The following is a 6,163-nucleotide window of genomic DNA, read 5'->3' as shown; positions in this document are numbered from 1 at the left end:
GTGGTTAGTGAAAACGAGGAAGCCTGGTTTGCTGGAGCGGGGAAGTCAGTAGTGTAATTGTGCCAGGACATGCCATTATTGGAAGTTCACTGCCACAAACTTCTCCAAAACAGTGAGTGAACAGTATCCCTTTAACTTCACGTTTTGGGCAGATTGGGAAAACAAACCCAACCCTTTCTTCTGAGCTCTTTTTGCTGTAGTTGTCACTATAAAAACATACTACTTACCTGTCTGATAAGCACACAAACCCACTCTCTTCTTTGTGTGTGTGAAACCAGACAAAATGGATTACTTTCAGGAATACAGTGTTGTTCTTTTCCTACTAAATTTCTGTTTCAGCGCGGAATAGAGCTACTTAGAAACGTGCAATATGGCTCAACTCCTGTGACAAAATAGATCTGTTAGATGGGGAATCCCTTTGGATTACCAAACAAAAACCCAACAATTAGATTATCTGATGATCTGCTTCCACGCAGCCAAGGTTGGGGGCTTTGCACCCCTTTCCCAGGAAGGAAAAACACAGCTCCCAAACCATCCCAGCACAGATCCCATCTTGCTTGCATAGTGTGGGTGAGCAGGGAGGTGACCGTGCCTCAGCCTCTAGTGTGCCACACTGGCCAGCAGTGCTGGCAAGTGCCTGTGAGACTGTGCTTTTCTCTTCCTCAGAGGCTGGTGTTGCTGTGTCCTCGTTTCTCCCTTGTTTTGATGGAAACTTGAAGCTTCAAGTTTCTTGTCTTCTGCTCCAGAACTGCCTTTTTTTAGTTCAGTGGTCAGTCTGGGTAGGAAGAGCACAAACTGAGAACATAAGTCTGCTTTCCTTAAGAAACTGAAACAGAAAGTCTCTTATTCTTGCATGAAGGAGCTGCATTTTATTTGTAATCCACCATGCAGAGAATTATCAATCTGTTTAATTCTACCCCTTTTTTTAATGCTGTGTAGCAGTTCACTGGCATGAAGTGTTATCACTGTTCTGTGATCCTATAAGTCTCTTGTCTCCCTGGCACCTTCTTAATCTTTCCGTGATTAAGTGACTGCTTTGCCAAGGAGAAAACATGCCATGTACCTCTATGTGCTGGTGGGGAAGAGTTAAATTTGTGTTTTGAAAGGAGCTATATTAGGTACATCATCTCTGCCCAATGTGAACAGACCAGTTTTTTTTTTCTGGAGGGCATTAACTGAACCTTCTGCTTTGCTTGGAATTTTAAGATTATCTGCATGGCTACAGTATGGCTTAAGAGTTTCTTTAGTTTTACAGTCCTTTTCTGTGCCCTGCTCCATTTGCAGAGCTCTCTATTCCAGCACTGGAACTTGTCAAGCTGTAAATAAATTTGGTAGGTGAGAAGAGCTGGGTGTTCAGGCTTGTGGCTTCGCAACTTGTGAGTTCCTAGCAAAACCAGCAGAGGCTCTAGGCTTCTTCTAATGATGGGGACCTGGATCAGCTATAAAAGCTGACAACTGCTGGACGACCAGGAAAGGGAGCCTCAAGCAGTGTGTTATTAAATACTGGGTGACTTAACAGCAGTCTCAAAGAGTTTTTTTCCATCACTAAGCCTTTCTGATGTTTGAACTGAAGCACTGGGGTGAGATGAGGCAAGGCTTTTTGAAGTGATGCTGCAGCCAAGAGAGCAGCAACCCTTCTCTCTGTCAGCTCCCCTTTGTGCCTCTCCCTCCCCTCAGGGTGCAGCTGTGGCACAAGAAATTGAAATAATGATGCTGTTGCGGCATTCTGTGTCGTACAAAGGTGCTCCAGCATAACTTAATCATATTGTCAGGGTAGCCCTAGCAAGGCAAGCAGGAGGTGTGTGCAGGTGTGCCTTTGGAGTAAGCACCAGAAACACCAACAAAGGCCTTTTGCTTAGGTCTGGAATCCTCCAGGTGGGTTTGGCTCTTTGAGTTGTGTGTCACTTGATCTGTTTTCCCAGTTACAGCCCTGCAGCTCCTCTTGGAGGCAGGCCTGGCACTTGGGTTCCTGCTGTACAGGAAAAGCTGGTTTGGGAAAGCTGGGGCTGTCTGTGAGCAAGAACTCTTCCACAACAGGGAGGAGGGGCTTTCGGGCTCCCGCTTCTCAGGTGGGCTTGGTGTGGAAGGGTTGTTGTATCCTTGGGTGCTCACCAAGGGAACACTGCCCATATTCCTACTAAAAATTGCCATTATTAAACAATTCCCAGTTTCTTAGAGGTAAATCAGGAATGTTGTTTCTTTCTGCAAGGGCCTTGTTGGGATTTTATTTTTGCTTTTCATGTGTGCTTTGCCTGACCAAAGCACCATACTTCATAAACTTACTGCTCACTCTTAAGTTTAAAATTTTAACGTCTGCTGCAATGTTGGCAATTTCTGTCCTCATCTCACTTTTGTAGAGCTTTTTTTAGTAGCTCCATGGTCTTCAAAGGAAGAGCTGAGAAGCACACTCCAGCTTTATACTTTGTCCTGGTTTCTTCGTTTTTTTTACATGCAAGACCCCTTTTTTTTTTTTCTTTTTAAAGGAGGATTCAGTCTCTTCCAAGCAAACTTGGCCTTATCAGAGTGCAATGCCCTCTTTCTTGCAACACTTCCTGTGGCTTTTGTCAGATGTTTCATCCAGAGGCTAATTTATACACAAAGTGATTTGCTGCAAACACAGGCACCAATATTAAGAGGAACCTGAAGGCGTACAGGCAGAGATGATAATGAAATAAAACTAAATATTAACTAAAATTCTGTTGTATTGCTCCAGATCAGCAACGTTCTACTGCTGCAGCTGAGATTTTCTTATTCCTGTCAGCATGGTCATTTAATGGGTTGGTTTTATCATGTTTGGCAAGAATGGCACTCTTCTTGAACTCCCTTCCATGGTAGACTGAACTCTCAGCAGTCTGTTTAATACACTAAAACTTCCAGCTGACCTTACAAGGCACTTTTCCTTGTGATATGCTTGCTCTTCAGTATGAAGCTTTAAGGTCACTAAGCCATGCAATGTCTGCATCCACCCAGAATAAAACAATGTGTGTAAGGATCAGTGGAAATACTGACACTTGGCTAAACTGCGGATATTTTCAGAAAGGAACAAGAATGGCATTGTTCTCCTGTGGCATTGGAGTTTATATTATGTAAATGTCTCTGTCAATAAGGTGCCTCATGTCTGGGACTTTCTTCATGTGTTGGTATCCCCATCCTTTTATGCTTGTCCTTTGTTACCATCTCTTTAAATAAAAGCTGTATCCTGTGTTTGTTTCTGATTTTGTTACTAATGCAAGGCTGGGTGGATTAGTTGGTATCATTTAACAAGCCTTCCTTGTTCTTACAGCTTGCAGGAACAGCGGTGCTTGCAGTTGGACTATGGCTTCACTTTGATTCACAGACCAAAAGTGTCTTTGAACTGGAATCTGACACAAAGTTTTACACAGGTGAGCTGGGGGATCACTCAGGGGATAGGTCACACTTTTGTGCCCTGATTTCCAGGCTGCTTAGAAACCTTGGCTTTTCTTAAAGGGTAAAAAGGCAAAACAGCCCTAAACACCCCAAGAGCAGCTTTCCTTGGCTGGTGTTGGGGGCAGCTTCCCCTGTGAGCTCTTGTGCAGACTGCAGTGCTGCCGTGTGAGTGGTTTCTTGGCTCTTCAGCCTTTTTCCCACAGTAGTTTGTCTCTGTTGCTGCCAGTAAACATTTTTGTAATCCCAGGGGCTCCCGGAAGACACAGAGTATGTTTCTTCCTGATGCGTATCACCATATGCATCAGCAAAATTTCATGCAAAACTGAGTAATTTAATATTTTTTTCTCCAGAGTGACCAACCTGAGCTACCCAAAACACAACTCTGTTGCCTCATCTCTCAGAAGGAGCACTGATAAGAAATGTCAGCCTTAATCCCTTAATCACTGTTGTCTAACTCTTAAAGCCCCAAATCTCCTAATTCATCCTGAACTGAATGCACAAACATCTTGGTACATATGAGAATTATTCCAGCCAGTATGGATCAATGTAGCTTTAGCTAGACCATGTGGAAGGCATTTGTAAGGTCATTAATTAGGGGACACACACATTTTTAGTTTGTCAATGTCATGGGAATTCCTAAATGAACTAGATTTTATCTGAACTTTGATTTTGGTCTCTACAGTTGCTTTTAAGCTTGGGCAGGGGAACACACATAATTTGGTTATTGTCACCTGTAGGTGCTCAGACCCTTCGAGCACCTCTGCTGTGAGGAAAGGCTGAGGGAATTGGGATTGGTCAGCTTGGGGAACAGAAGGCTTTGGAGGTAACCTAACTGTGGCCTTTCAGTACCTGAAGGGGAGCCCACAGGAAAGATGGAAAGAGACTCTTGACAAGAGCCTGGAGTGACCGGACAAGGAGGAATGGCTTCACACTGATAGAGAGCAGGTTTAGGTTGGATATCAGGAAGGAATTCTTCCCTGGGGTGTGCTGAGGCCCTGTCTCAGGTTGCCCTGAGAAGCTGTGGCTGCCCCATCCCTGGAAGTGCCCAAGGCCAGGTTGGATGGGGCTCTGAGCAACCTGGGATAGCAGAAGGTGTCCCTGCCCATGGAAGGGGGTTGGAATTAGGCAATCTTTAAAGGATAGCTTCATCTTTCTCTTGCCAAAAAACTGGCTCCTGTCCTTGACTACTCAGCTGTGACAACTCCCAGGCTGGTATCTGAAGGGTCGCTTATAAGGAGGTGCAATTTATGTTGCAGCCTCGTAGTCCTAGGGTCACCTGTGCCTGCAGGGAATACTCTTAGGAATGGTATAGAGGCCATAGTTGGGAATATTGAGATGCTTATGGGACTTAACCTGTCTGCACGCCTGCAGCTTCTTTGTGGTCTTTGAGAAAATTTGTGGTTTACCCTTGATATGATGGCATCTTAGCAAACTGGGTGGTTCTTGGAGCTGCCAGGAAGATTCCCAGATGCTTCAAGTGGACCTAGAAAAAGAACAGAAATCTAAACTTGGCTGTTGAGCTGAATATTTAACAAGTCTTATTTTGGGTGGTCTAAAACAACTCTTTCATCTCCTAAAGCATAAAAGTTTTGTGGTGTGATGCTTAAGCTACTGGCTGTTTGCAGCCAGTGGAACCTGCTTGAAATCTTTGTAGGTTTAACTGAGTTTTAAAAAGCTCAATAGGAATTTCTGCTTTAACATAATTTTCTGGGAGTAGTTACTGACTGCAGTAAGTTACAAAGCAAGTTACCTCAAAGGCTTTCTGTACAACTCAGTCTGGAATAAGTGTTACCGATGGACTCTTTTTCAAAATGGAAAAAGGTTAAGCTGAGGTTTAAAAGTCTGTATTGGAATTTCCTCCTGATAAGAAATGTCAGGCTTAAGCCCTTACAAATGCTGCATCAAGGAGCTGTTTATTTTGGCAGCTAATCTAATTGGTTTGCATCTAGAATATATAGTTTGCGAAGGCTTACATCTAGCTCCCTTTAATTAGTATTGAACTGGCTTTATGTCCCTGTTGATAGAAGTGTCCTGCTTGTTCCACGTGCTTTGTGCTGATTCTTTGATGCTTCACCATCCCTCTAATATTCTTTGCCATCCTTTGGGAGTTTTCTTGCTGCGGTCTCCAGCTCACAACTATGATGATTAGGCTGGTTGTTCCCAAGTTCAGGAGCCAGAGGATTTGGCATAAATTGAGCCTTTCACCTCAGAAATGCTTGCTCTTTCTGCTTCAACATACTCACTACCTTATTTCTGGGCAGAATAGTTTACAAGCTCTGACACTTGTTATTATCTGAAGAAGCATGTGCTTTGAGACTTTGCAGTTGTTGATAAATCATTCTTTCAGTCGTTTCTAATTCCAGTTGTCTCTATCTTCACCTGAGGAGAAGTTGATAACTCTTGGCTCTGAGCCTATTGTAAGAAGTGTCTTGCAGGTTGTATTAGATGGCTTTATCTTGCCTATTTTCTAAAGCTTGTGAGTTCATGTGCAGTAGGGGTACCCATTAATTGTGTCAAAAAGAAGGTTTTATATATCAATTTTTCAGAAGTATTTGCTTTAAAAATTAGGCACACCCCCCTTTTTTATTTCTTTTTTTCTTTTTTATTTTTCTTTCTTTTTTATTTTTTTCTTTTTTCTTTTTTCTTTTGTTCTTTTTTCTTTTTTCTTTTTTTCTTTTTTCTTTTTCTTTCTTTTGTTCTTTTTTCTTTTGTTCTTTTTTATTTTTTTCTTTTTTCCTTTTGTTCCCCCTCCTTC

The 6,163-nt window shown here is 42.8% G+C and overlaps 1 protein-coding gene across 1 annotated transcript in view; it reads left to right on the top strand.

Moving 5' to 3' along the window:
- The first annotated feature begins 3,283 nt into the window (after window positions 1-3,283).
- The window catches only part of CD9 (CD9 molecule), a 9,579-nt gene continuing 6,699 nt past the window's right edge, over window positions 3,284-6,163 (top strand). The window contains exon 1 of the mRNA XM_031061801.1: window positions 3,284-3,383. The gene's annotated coding sequence lies outside the window, so the exon portion shown is untranslated. The remainder of the gene's footprint in view (window positions 3,384-6,163) is intronic.

This window comes from Geospiza fortis, unplaced genomic scaffold (genome assembly GCF_000277835.1).
Source record: "Geospiza fortis unplaced genomic scaffold, GeoFor_1.0 scaffold164, whole genome shotgun sequence".
NCBI classification, from domain to species: Eukaryota; Metazoa; Chordata; class Aves; order Passeriformes; family Thraupidae; genus Geospiza; species Geospiza fortis.
This window is presented reverse-complemented; position numbering and strand designations above follow the sequence as displayed.